This window comes from Strongylocentrotus purpuratus, unplaced genomic scaffold, assembly GCF_000002235.5.
Source record: "Strongylocentrotus purpuratus isolate Spur 01 unplaced genomic scaffold, Spur_5.0 spur5_scaffold_7, whole genome shotgun sequence".
In the NCBI taxonomy this organism is placed as follows: Eukaryota; Metazoa; Echinodermata; class Echinoidea; order Camarodonta; family Strongylocentrotidae; genus Strongylocentrotus; species Strongylocentrotus purpuratus.
The window spans coordinates 34,609,163-34,622,976 of NW_022145613.1; the positions used below are offsets into that span (position 1 = coordinate 34,609,163).

General features: G+C 36.9%; 1 protein-coding gene across 1 annotated transcript in view; it reads left to right on the forward strand.

Annotated features, from left to right (window-relative positions):
• Positions 1–3,856: 3,856 nt before the first annotated feature.
• Positions 3,857–13,814, forward strand: part of LOC590385 (mitogen-activated protein kinase kinase kinase 13-A) — a 37,428-nt gene continuing 27,470 nt past the window's right edge. The window contains exon 1 of the mRNA XM_789992.5: positions 3,857–3,994. The gene's annotated coding sequence lies outside the window, so the exon portion shown is untranslated. The remainder of the gene's footprint in view (positions 3,995–13,814) is intronic.

A 13,814-nucleotide genomic window follows, 5' to 3' on the forward strand; every position in this document is an offset into this window, starting at 1 on the left:
AAAAAAGTGTTTATTTTTGTGCTGCCCCCCCCCCCCCTCGCCACCGGCTGGACCCGCCCCTGACTATATAGTATACGTTAGGAACTATTGGAACAGACTTATGATAAATTACGATATAGGCTTTTCAGCGGTTAGCTATATAGATGACCCTTTTCAATTTAAACTTGAAATTAAATGACATTGAAATGCTAACAAAATATAGATCGAATGACAAAATGTACCACTGGTATATATAATCATAAGAAACTGCTGGGAAACTTCGTTCGTCTTTTGACACCCGTGATCACGTGACCAATGTATGCATGCATAAACGGCGGCGCTAGTTTTTCCAATCCCTGCATGGATCCGCAAGCTAGGAGTGCATGGATTCAGAATTGTCAGAGTGAAGGGGAAAGGTCACATGGTGGGGCGTGAGTCCCCCTCCCCCGGTAATCCCACCCACGTGTCCTCTTTTACTTTCTTTCCCTTTTCCTCTTTCTCAATGAAGGGGTTTTCAGTGGAGGGCGGGGGGGGGGGGGGGTGGCCTTTTTATGAACCCCATTTCCCTTCACATAATAGTGCAACCTCTAATCTCAGTTTATTTTGGAATGCTGCGCACGACTGCATTTTAAAGAAATTTGAATTAATGTGCTCTTTTTTTAAGAGGATCTAAAATATTGCATCCGATGTCATCCCTTACGAATTTCTCCTCTCCCTTCTCCCATTCTTTATCTCTCTCTCTCTCTCTCTCTCTTCCTCCCTCTATCTCTCTACCTTAGAACTGCCTAGTCAAGCTATGTTATTATTTTTTTTCTCCTAATGCGGGACTGCACTACTTGTAGCTACTTGCGCCCTCTATAGAGCCAACAATGCCTAAGCGGTACCCGTTGGTCCCCCATGGTCCCCTTTTTCTTATGTTAATTGAGAGCTGATTGGCCTGATTTGATGAGATAACCACCTGCCAGTGACCACGCAGGGAGGTCTTATCCCTCCCGGTGGCCAAAATAATGCAGATAGGCTTTAAAGCTGTCGTAAATATCATTGTTGTTAATTATATCATATTATCATCGTCAATTCTTTAAACAGATAAACAGACAGTGGCATATTAAGGTGATGAAGAGGGGGATGCAAAAAAAAAGGGGGGCGCAAAAAATGATAACAAAAAAAGAGAAAGAGAAGGAAAGGAAGAACAAAAAAAAGTAAGTACCAGTAGTTAAAGCGCCCACACTTTAGTGCTGAGGTTAAAGTTCATTAGAACTTACTAGGCTTTTTGAGGAATTAAAATGAATCATCGGTCGCTTCGCTCCCTCGCATAATTACTTCAGGGTCTTCTAATTTTGTGGCCCAAATAGGAAAGGGTTCGAAATTTGTAATTCTTGTTGCTTTGTTCCCTATCATGAAATGTCGCATCTGATGCTGATTCAGCGTTTGTTAGATATTGGGCCTCTAATATAGGCCTAGTATAAAATGGTAATTGCAAAAAACATACATCTAAAGGAAATCTTAAGTTTTGGTTACCTTACTAAAATTCGATATTTCCCCTGAGAGTTTGCATCAAATTTGAGGAAAAATTAAATAAAAGACAGCTTATCGATGTTCAAAATTAGAAAGTATATACTCTTCGATTGTAGGGAAGGTTTAAACTTCCAATAATTGGGCAACTTTCATCTTATGTAGTGTTTTTTTCATTGCGAATTAGCCTAATGACTGTGTCAATTTTGTCTCCCTCGCTTCGCTCACTCGCGAAATGTATACACAGGATGGTTGATATTTATCCAAGAGGCCTTACCTCTATTATGCCCGTATACGCCTATGACTCCCTTGTGAATTTACTAAGGGTAAAACTTTTGAGAGGGTTAAAAATACAACAACAACAAAAAGAAGGAAAGAAAAATATACCACTCGTTCGCTTCTCATTTATTATATATAATATATATAATAATATATATATATATATATATATATATATATATATATATATATATATATATATAATGATATAAACATGTACTATTGAATTATACAGTTATATTAAGCAGTAGATTATTCATACCCATACCACGTTTTGTCATGTTTTAATGATGTGAAAAATTGATTTGAGTTTCTTGAGAATGCAACATTTAAAAGCGTTCAACACCGGCCCTAATTCAACCATTCCGCCTTTCATTCTCGAGTTACGTAAAAGGCACACAAGCATCAATTTTACAAGGGGTATGAATAATTAAGTTGTTAACTGATTATGGTACATGTGTGTTACTTATATTATCGTAAATAAAATATATATATTGTGGATGCAATTTCATTATTTATCCCTGGCGAAATAATACCTCGAGGCGCCACTGCCACACACTGGTATTGGAATAGGACATGGACGAAGTAAGCCTACTCATGTACTGTGCTCCCTATCCCAAAACTCATAAATTTAGCATGGACGTCATTTAATATGATAAATACGTCACATGAACACTTCTCATTACATGAGGTAAACTGTTACCCACCCATCAATACGAAGCTCGGTAATCAAAATTGATGTTACTTCAGTTGCTGCTTTCATATTTTGGTTCACAAGATCATTTTTATTTTTAAAAATATTATTATATACATTTTACGTTATTTTATGAAAGATATTTGTTTTAAAAGGCAATTTGTATCACAATAATGGATAATTTTTCAGTGGGAGTAAAATTTAAAATGGGAATACGTGTATAGTACTTTCGCAGAAAATTAGTGATCGGTTCTAGACATCTCCCCCTTAAAACTTCGCGCTTGCCATTTCGTCCCAGTTGTATCGCGAAACTCTCACACGCCTTGAGAGACGGACTCTGTATGGTTCCGAAAGTAAGAAGGGCTTTGTGTTTCAAGTACCATATCAGTTTATGATAACGCTCTTTTTGCTCCAAACAAGATTGAACCGCGACTCAACATCCTTAAAATCTGTTAACCATATTTTGATGAAACATTAAAGGGAGCAGGAAATTAGCAAGAGAGAGTGAGTGAGAGAGAGAGAGAGAGAGAGAGCCTAGAGAGAGAGAGAGAGAGAGAGAGAGAGTCTAGAGAAAGAGAGGGAGGGAGTGCCTAGAGAAAGAAAGAGCTAGAGAGAGATGGAGAAGGGGGTAGAGGGCGAGGGAGGGAAGGAGGGAGAGAGAGGGGGAGAGAGAGAGAGAGAAAGAGGGAGAGAGAGAGAGAGAGCATAGGTTTGAGCACTGCTTACCGTCTCCGTATTTCGTATATAGCTAAATAATCAATGGCACACTATAAACAGTAGGGCGAAATGAAGTCATCATGCAAAAGGAGATCGAATAATTACCATAAATCCATTCAGTTGTTATACAGGCGTAAGTTGATTCCTTCTGTATTATAATCAGTAATCTTCATACGTTGTTCTATGATGCTATCATTAGCAGATTGACTGATTTGTATTTCGGATGTTTTTATTATGATGTAATAATTTGATTACTTTGAAAAACGTAAATCATCAGCCTTGAGCTTCCGATGGTCTTTTACTGCACAATAAACCCGTTTCTTGAAAGTTTAGCTCATTATGCAGGTGCTACTCGCTAGGAGTAGGGTAGACTAGATGCATCGTTCGTTTATTTTATTTTTTCAATTATCCATATTTTGGCAACGTTAATCAGATCTCTGGCATCTAAATTTTTGCCTTATAATCAAATTTCGAATCATATTTTGATGAATATATAAAGCACTTTCACCAAAATAGAGTGTGTCACAATTATTGTAGTTCATTTGCTCTCCTGCGAATCTATGACTAGTCTACTGGCGAGTTTGAAGCAAAAGAACTTGTTGCGAGTTTTTGTCGGGGCGAACTTCAAGAGGTCGCCGCATACATTGTATACACAGTACATTCACGATTTTACAGGAGACTGATGCAAACATATTATGAACGGTACTCCGGCTGCTCTGACAAGATGGAAAGGATAAGAACGTCACTATGACGCTTACTTTACTTGATGTTGGAAACGTATTTGTGTAGTTGACTTATTTTCATTGATTTAAGGTAAGAAATATATAAGAAAACCATTTAATTTCATCCTCTTTTATTGTTGGTGTGATGCCCGACATCATTGGATTTGGATGCCGCGGAGAGAAGCGATCATACCAGTGCAATGCCAATGCAAGCTAGCTGGCGCTGCGCGGCCGCGGTTGGAGCTGGAGCGAAGTACATACATGTAAATTTAGTAAAGTGTGGTAATGAATGATCCTTCCATTTTAATGTTGAGATGACGAGTGGTTTCCTATACCATAATAAATATTGTTCGATTGTGTTGACATTCTGTACCTGGATAGGCCTTGACAGTGAAAATGGAATAGGCCTAGATCTAGACCTATAAGGAAAAGGTATTTGGGTTCATTCAGTGACGTGACGGTGAATTTCATGCATGGTGATGGTCGAAGCCGAGATGTGATTGATAATGATAATGTTGTCTACTGTACTGCTACTACTACTGTTATTGGTGTTGTGCGTGATGGTTCAGTGACGTGACGGGTGAATTGCATGCATGCGCGTAATGAAGCCGTGATGGGATAATGATAAGGTTGTCTACTACTACTGTTGTTGGTGTCGTGCCTGATGTTTTGTTCCCATTTATGCTTGTTTATTTGTTTAACTATCTTGTCTTTCTTGATCTATTTTGTCGATCTACATGAAACAATTTGTGAATATTCACACCCCTACACCATTTTTGAAAGACTACAAATTACTGGTATAAAGTCTATAAAGACTAGACTACATGTATATAATTCAATACCAATCATGCACGTTTTCTGACCTACAAAAACCCCCGTAGGTGTGGACAGAAATGATGTTAATAGCTTAGCACACGTTATTCATTCTCCACAGACGCTAGAATACTGCACATTAGATGAATTACTTTTCAAAACTGAGTGAGGCATGCATTTTCTGGTTTCACATACTGTTAGCATGCACAGTAGGCCTAAGAATGTAATTAAAGGTCATAATACTGTACATGTAAGTTAGTAGTTATCATCAAATGTGTAGCCATCATATATTGTGACTCTATACCGGTATGGGTTCATTGTCTAGTGCTGTAAGTTTGTGTAAAACTGTAACTCACTCTCCATGTTCTGTGCAGTTTGGAGGTTTGGCTACAGCACTAGTCTCGCTAAAGCTGAGCATCTCATTTGGACAATTTTTGCATTCCCTATTGTGATCAGGATTTTATGTTTTTTAGCGTAATGCCTTTTTTTTATCTGTTGTTTTGTCAATGATGTAACTCCAACAATCTAAATGAGCCGTTAAAAGTCTTCCGGATAAGGTCCCCTCGATCTTTATAAGTAAAATGTCTATATTTACTAGACTGATATTCATTAGTTGATACCAAGAGTCCAAGACTCTGTGGGAAGCATGATATTCGTATGTGATTTTTTTTTTTTTTTTTTTTGATAAATATTTTAAAAATTCTTCTTCTTCTGTTGAAACACCTCTATAGTCTATTCGTTAGGTTACACAATCCAGACGAGCAATTATCAGTTTAACTTAGCATTTACTTACTGTATTTACATACACTTAAACAAGTTATCTTGTAAACATGAAAAGTGGCAATAATGCATTTGGAAATATGAAATGTTCTCTTCAAGTACATGTAGGCTGTTGATACAGGTGCAGGTTGATAATACATGTACTGTACATGCAATTTCTGTATAGCCTGTGCTTAATGTCTTACTTACTATTAAGAAAATTATATGACTATAAACAAATATTCATAATGTATTGAAAAGATAACTTGTTTTATTAGTGGAATTATTATGGGGTCATTTGTGTTACCTAATCCAACTTTTATTTTTGTTGGTAATATTTGACTTGAGGATGATTGACCTGTACTACATACGTACATGTACATGATAATGGGCTGCTTTTTGAATTTAGTAAAGATTTATCAGAAAACCTCTATAAAACTATGGCAAAATTTTCTACAAAAACAATTCCATAAAAAAACACACAAAATAGAGGCTGATAAATGTTTACAAATTATTCAGAGATCGATTTTCCTGTTGGCAAACTATTTAGAATCAGGAAAGTATATAAGTAATTGTGAGCAGTGACCTTCTCTAATGTTCATTTTTCAGGTTGTGCATGTACAGTCATTATGAAAACAGTTTAAATTGCATGTGCATGTATCTCTAGCAGGGTCATGTTGTCTCTAAGATGGATGTAATGGCTTGTCCATCTAGAGTGTCAATCTGTGTTTATGTTTATCTGGAGTTCATGTAGGTGTAGGGTCTGTTACTGTAGCCCGGCTATGCACATCAGTTAGCTGTGATCATGTTTACTTGATTGATATGACAGTGATGATGATTAGTCATTCTCAGAAAGGTTTATTCAACTCTTCTTTCACTTCCGTAATTCATCACCCTACCGGTAAGCGGATACCAGTTGTCTTGTCTTCTCACCTTTATGAAGTGTGCCATTATAATCAGATTTAGTTACACACTTTACCAGTCACAAGTGATAGAGATACTGAATTACATTCATGAATAAATCATGCAGTGTGTGAAAATGTTGAGGTAGTTTAGTGCTGTTCACTGTTATTCGATGAGTGAAAAATATATTGTTCACAAAGTACTGTAGAATGAATGAATCTTCCAAAGAGAATGTTTTTTTTTACAATGTCAGTGGTGACAAGATCAGCATTCAGTTAATTGGTTTTCATGGGATGTTAGTGGAATTCTCTTAATGTACATGTAAACCTACATATGAATCACATTTCATTTTGTAAGAAGAATCACCTGTACAGGCATTGCCCCCTGTGTACATTATCATCACACGATGAGGCCAAAGAGACAAGCGGAAGTTCTCCCCTTCCGGATGTTGGTCTTAATTACAGGGTATTTGAGAAGTGGGTCATGAAAAACAGATACCGGTATGGTTACAGAGCAGTGGGTCATTACCTACCAGCGTATAGACCTCTTCACACTAGCAAAGTCCTCCTTCAGGCATACCTGTCTATCACGATCAACATTTGATCATACACTGTAGTTTGGACATGTTTGTTGTTTCTTTTTGACCACTTGGCAGCTGGTATACAACAGGTTTGTAATATGATACAAGTTTGAAAGTTGCATGCACATGCACTTCCTAATTGCTCATGATTAGCATTGGTGATCAGTGATCAATCATCCATGTACATTTTAAACTGTTTATTAACAGTTTTAATATTATTGAACATCGCAGTAAAGAAACTTGCAACATACATGTACATCTAAATGTAATAATGAAAATGTATTTCCTGTTTATACAATTACAGGATAGACATTAAGTGTATCAATTTTTTGTAAGATAATCAAACAATAAATCCTTGCACATGTTTAACTGGGAAAGAAGTAAAGTAGACAAATTTGTGTTTGAATTGAAAACTGAGAAGTTTGGTGTCTGGCAATATACATGTAATATGATTGTATATGAAGTATATATATATAGTCTATTATTTCTGCTCTTCCGACTTTGAAAACAATTGTACAACATGAAGATGTTTTCCAATTTAAGGTTTAATCCACAGGTGTACATGTACATGGACATGTCTGATTTTGAAGTGTGAATAGAACTTCATGACAGGTTCTTGCAACAGCAAGCCATTCCAGTTTACAAGACTTGATGGACGAGGCACATTAGCCAGTTGCCATCATTAGTCTTCAGGTTGTCACATTTTGGTTTCCTGTTCCTTCATGTAGGACTATGTACATTTATAAGCTTCATTATACATCATGTGTGCTGTGCAAGCTCTTAGACCTTACAAGCGTATTGTGGCATGGTTCTTGGTAGTTTACACACATGCGCAGGTACAGTGTAGATCAATCTTAGAATATCTTGGAGAATTCCATACATGTGTCACAGGACATTGGGATTTTTTGTTTGTTTGTAATGATGAGAAGATCAGAGATTTGCATAGAACTTGAAAAAGGTGTGTATCAAAATCTGTATTTAACATTGTCATTTTTGCAGCAAGGTGTAAGGTACAATTCTTGAATTCAGTACTTGTATAAAACAATAAAAGATCATCTGTCCCAATAGCCAGTAAAGAATCAACCTAATTCATTAGGTGAAACTTATGGAATATTAAGACACAAAAATTCTGAAGTGACGGCACATGCAACAAAAGTGACAATAGATAAAATCATACATCAAAAAGAGCAGTCTTCAATGAAACGAAAACAAAACTATAAGAAGAGAATAGAACCATCAGTGTGTTTACAGTCTGTTCATGTCCGGATTTAGTTTAACAAAATTTCTCTCAAATTGTAAAGTTCATGAGACTGTTGTCTCTGAACAAAATCTCAAGAAATACATCAACTTCAGACCCTAATCCGTTTGTGTACCAGCATACATGTGTATTGCTAATCCCATCCAGGGCTCTGTTCATCTTCTTAAGATGTGAACGTTTCACGACCCATTTTTCTCTCTGACTCACCAAGTACTCTCTGTATATTGAGCCTTAATAGCTTAATTTGATTCTATCCATGTTCATTACAAAGGGAGGGATAGAGAGTCGATGTGACATCCCGTAGACTTAATATGCGAATTTGCTCAGCATGTGCACAGCTCATCACTCCCGTGACATTTCAGGAAAACAGCGGCCAAAGACGGGGATGGGTGAATCATCCAGTTTGATAAATGTAATTTCATATCTGTATCCCCTTAACAAAGTCTTCTCAAATTAGGAATAAACATTCAGCAATACTGCCTTTGAATTCCGATGCAATTAGGCATTGATGGCCCCTTTAGCTTCTGTGATTAAAATGATTGTCTTTCTGTTTCTCCTGCGATATGATTTTATGGGTTATGGTACTGTCCATAAATGGAAAGCTGGGTCAGAGCTGGAGTGAGTCAGGATGATAATTGGGGACCATTTTTGGGGTTTGTTTGTTTACTACAGTTTTTTATGGTGCTTAACGAGATGATTAATGACCCCCTTCTGTTTTCTTGACAAATGCTCATTCTTTATAGCTCTGTAGATTTTTTGAGTTGACACATGAAAGCCCAATTAGTGTAAGGACACCAGTGCCTTATAGTCAACAATGTGTACTTTCTGTTTCCTTTTTTAAAAACATTTTGTCAGAGGGTTATGTGAGAAAGTTTGAATTGACTGTTTCAGCAAAATTTTATCAGACGGCCTATATTGAGTGGACAGCATTTGACATTGTGATCTTCAAAGTATTTCACTCAAAATAATGTAAAATGTAGTTTAGCCTTTAATCTCTGAATCATGTGCTTCTACTAAAGAATTTGATACTTTGATAAAGAACAAGAAAGGGAAAGAGAGAGAGAGAGAGAGAGACAGACAGACAGAGAGACAGAGAGAGAGACAGAGAAAAGAAAGGAAAACGAATAAAGAGAGGGGTGGGGGGTGGGGGGGGGGGGGGTCTCTTGAAAGCTTATTAGTCGGGCGAGCGGCAAGGTACGATGTAGCATAATTAGTTTCATATCTGTGTGTATTGCCACTATGCAGGCTTGGTTAATCCAGTTTGTTATCCATTCACGAGGTGATTGAATTATAATGCTGGGTAGCTAGATAAGCACTCTAAATCTACTTTCCTGCAAAGCAAGGCCCCGAGGATGCAAGCCTGTCTTCCCAGTCCACCCGCCCTCTCATGTGAATTGGATTAATGAGGGAAGCACACACTCCACAACATGCATGCATTCATAAGCATCCTGGTAGGATTAGGTGTGGAGGGGGAAGAGGGGGTTGATTGGGATTGAGAAGATGGTAAAGAGGAGAAGGACACAGGATTAGATTGTTTTTTACATGCATGCGTATGCAGCAAAGGCAGGAATCGAAGCGGGATGTACAATTTTGTTTTCTTCCCTCCATATTCAAGTAGTTTTCCTGAAAATGCATGCAGTTGTTTATTCCAGATGAAACTTTAGAGTTAATAAGCAGCATGCCTAGTTTGATGCTGATTACAAATCAGCCCCCCCCCCTCAAAAAAAAAAGAGAGAAAAGATCTGCTTGATATTCTAACTGATTTGTTTTGGCATATATCTGTGTTGTCTCTAGTTTCAAGACAGAATAAATCTAGTCCTACATGTTTTTGTTTTTGTTTTTGTTTTTTTCTCTCTTCAAATTTTCCTGGCCTAATTATGGAAAAGCAAGTATGGTGTCTTTCTGTGTAGGGAATGTACAGGTAAAACACAGCGAATTGTAAAAATTGCACAATTTGGTCTACTTTTATTATCAATTTTGTTTCATTTCATGTTTAATATTGGTCATTATAATGATACAAAAATGAACTGGGTACTTAAAAAAGAAAAGAAGTCACATTCTTTCATTAAAATGTAGGTTTGTTGAATAAAGCTTTATGTTTGTAAAAAAAAGTTGTCTTTGGAAGGATTACAGAAGAATCCTTTGACTTGAGAGTTGATCAGCGATAACAGTAGCTTAGTTAAGAATACATGTACAATGTACATGATGTACATGTAGTCCACATGTATTATGTAGGCTGCAATTTCGAGCCCTAATCATGTGAGATTGCCTGTGAAACCAGTGACCTGAATTGTGGTTCCTGCATAATTCACACTGCATCCGAGACCGTGGTGTTTATTTAGTATTGACATTCAAACGTGCGTGGTTGGGGGGGGGGGGGGGGGGTTCAGTGTCTTTCATGTACACAGATTTACATGTAGATGTAGAGATGTAGTACATTGTAGCATACAGAGACAGAAAGATTTATTTATTTTGTTGATGGTCGTGTTACTTTATTTCTGACACTACTGACTTCTTCAGAGACTTACATGTATTATGTGATATTTTGTTGAAAGAGATGGTTTATTTTGTCTACAAAATATAGAGCTGCAGTTGTGAACATATGCTGCTTTGCTCTTGGATGCTCCATCGGATTAGAAACTGATTAACAACATGAAAAGAAGATTTTAGTATTCATTATTTACAATAATCATAATTTTCAAGTGCTCAACTTTAAATGTTTTGCCCTGAGAGGCGTTGCTTGTCCCACCACTTGTTACAATCACCATGATGGTGGTCTTTATAATTATATACAATTAATCTCTTTTCTTTGCTCTATTCCGATGCCAGTAGGTCGTGACCTGCGGTGGTTATTTGTGTGGTTGGCTTCTCGGAGTAATTTTTTTGCCCTCTATATTGAGGGTTGGAAATAAGAAAGAATCAATATTATTGAGCAGTTTGAGGTTGGGCTTCTTGGGTGGCTTGTGCATGCATGGATTGGCCTTCCCCTTTAGGGATCAAGCAGTTCAGTGCTCAACATCTCTTCCTTTTATTTCATTTACAATAAATATATATAATGTATATGGAGAGGGGAAAGAGAGAAGTTGAAGAGAGAGAGAGCGAGGGAGGGAGAGGGAGAGGGAGAGGGAGGTGAACAGAGAGAGGGAGAGAGAGAGAGAGAGAGAGAGGAGAGAAGGAGAGAGGGGAGGAGAGGGGGTAATGTTGAGTTTGGTGAATAAAAAGTGGCTTTTAATAAGAGGGAAACAATTGAGCTGTACATTTACATAGATATGAACACCATTCATGAAGAAAGATTACAAGACAACAAAATGAAACAGGAATCTTGTTTGACACTTACAACTGTATAGAGAAAGGGGAGAGGAAGAGAGAGAGAGAGAGAGGAGGAGAGAGAGAGGGAGGGAGGGAGAGAGAGAGAGAGAGAGAGAGGGGGGGGGGGGGGGGGGGTGGGGGAGGGAGAGAAAGGGAGAGAGGGAGTGGGTGGGGAAGAAAATGATTTGGTTCCAATTGCTGACAAAATCATATTTGCTGTGTAGACGTAGGTTGCATCTAAGGTAGATGTTGATGTATTAAGAAACTTAACATGAATTATTCATTAAACTTTTTATTTATTTCCGAGAAAAAAGACAGTTGTTGAATCTGTTTGGCAACACATTTAGCATTCCCAAAACAACTGTTAGAAAGCTAAAAATATCTATAACTGTGGTACCAGTCAGATGAATAGTAAAATATACATGTACATAATAAACCCCAAAATACAATTTTGTCACTTCAACACTAATTTGAAAGAAACGTGTTTTATATTTTTAAAATTTGAAATAAAGGGGCATTTAGAAGAGAATCAGTTACTGTTTGTAAAAATCAAGTAGGCCTATACTTCTTGCTACGTGATCCACGAGTGTCATTTGTAAACTTAAAATAACTGACAGGTCAAAATGTTAGTGTTTGGTTGTAAGTTTGTAGCCTCATAGGTCATCGATATTACATGCAGCAAAAAGATAAACAGGTGATTGAGCAATTTAGCTCTTGTAAGCTCTGAAAGAGATTTGGTAAACTAAAAAAAAGCTCTTGTAACAAGAAAAGTATTTTTACACAATTACACAATTATGCTGACAATTTCAGGTCAAAGCTGTATCACTATGGCAATGGTGTTTGCAAGCTTCAAATCAATCGATACCGACCTGATTGTTATCAAATCCAGCTGTCTTTTTAGGTACTGGTTTGTGCCAGCTTGGTTTCTTTGTGAAATGATATTGAAGGACATGACACTTCCAGGAATTGCAAATGATATTGCAACCAAGTGTAGGTCGATCGTTGGGTATGATACGTAAACAGGCTCTTGTTTACAATTCTCTGCTGTCTATATTCATGTGCTGAGTCAAACTAAAGTTATAACAAAAGAATATCTTGAGTAACTGAGCTTGTATCCATTTGAAAATTTGTATGTAGAGAAGTTGAAACAAATATCTAATTCCTGTTCATGTGTTGGATATTAATTTTGATAGGGGTATCAAAATGAGGAGATTCTTACATTATTTTGTGCAAAATAAATCTGTGAGTATGTCTATAGCATCAAAACTGTAGTGTACGGTAGTCTAATGTTAAATTACTATTGAAGTCCTTTTCATGTTGACATCAAAGAAATACTGGAGATAAACTACCTAGTGCCTTGGCATTTTAGCTTGTGGCGTAAACATCTTTTGTTCTTGTCTCCACGACAGCAATTGTAAGAGCAATATCTGAAAATCCCAACGAGAATGTAGGAGAACGGGGTTGTTACTCCACTCACTTCAAAATAGAATTAATGGATATTTTATCTGTTCATGTCGTTCTGCTGGGCGTACAAGCATTTACCAGATCTTCCATATGGCTCCGGTAATTGAAATTGAACTATGACATTTAAGGGAGCGGGTTCCATTTGATTTGAATCCATACTATATTGCCAGGCAAGGACCTTTTGATTCATGATGCTGCCCACTTCTGTGCTTGTTTTTCATCCCATCTTTGTTCAGGAAACGATTGGCTAATACATCATTGCCATCTTATATTTTCTTCTGCTATAAATATGGAATTGCAAAGGACAAAGCTTAGCTGACCTACAGAATGTACATGTGTAGAGCATGCGTGCTTGCTTCAGAAAGAGTCTGCTCATTGTGCTCATACTTAATTATGCATGGTAATAGATTTCTTTTTCTTCTAAAGATAAATGCAGTATAAACAACATATAAGGGGACTTTTGAAAATCTCCAAAATTGTGAGCATTGTAATGATTTGGAGATGCTTTCTTAAATTGAGAAACATAAGAGGGATACATTTGTTTTGCCCGCGCAGTTTGGCTGTTTCATTGCGAAGACAACAAAATAAGTTCCAAAGGGTATTGTAGAGTCATGAAATAGAATAACAATATGCATGAGATTAAATAACAAAAACAATGCATGAGATTACATGTAAATAACAAAAACAATGCATAAATAAATACAAAGGTTATCAACTTTTTACATGGCTATATGAGATATATACCAACAATTATTTGTTTGATGGCTATCTCCAAGGTAATTACTTGTATGATACAACAGTTAAGATTATGTATACAATACATGT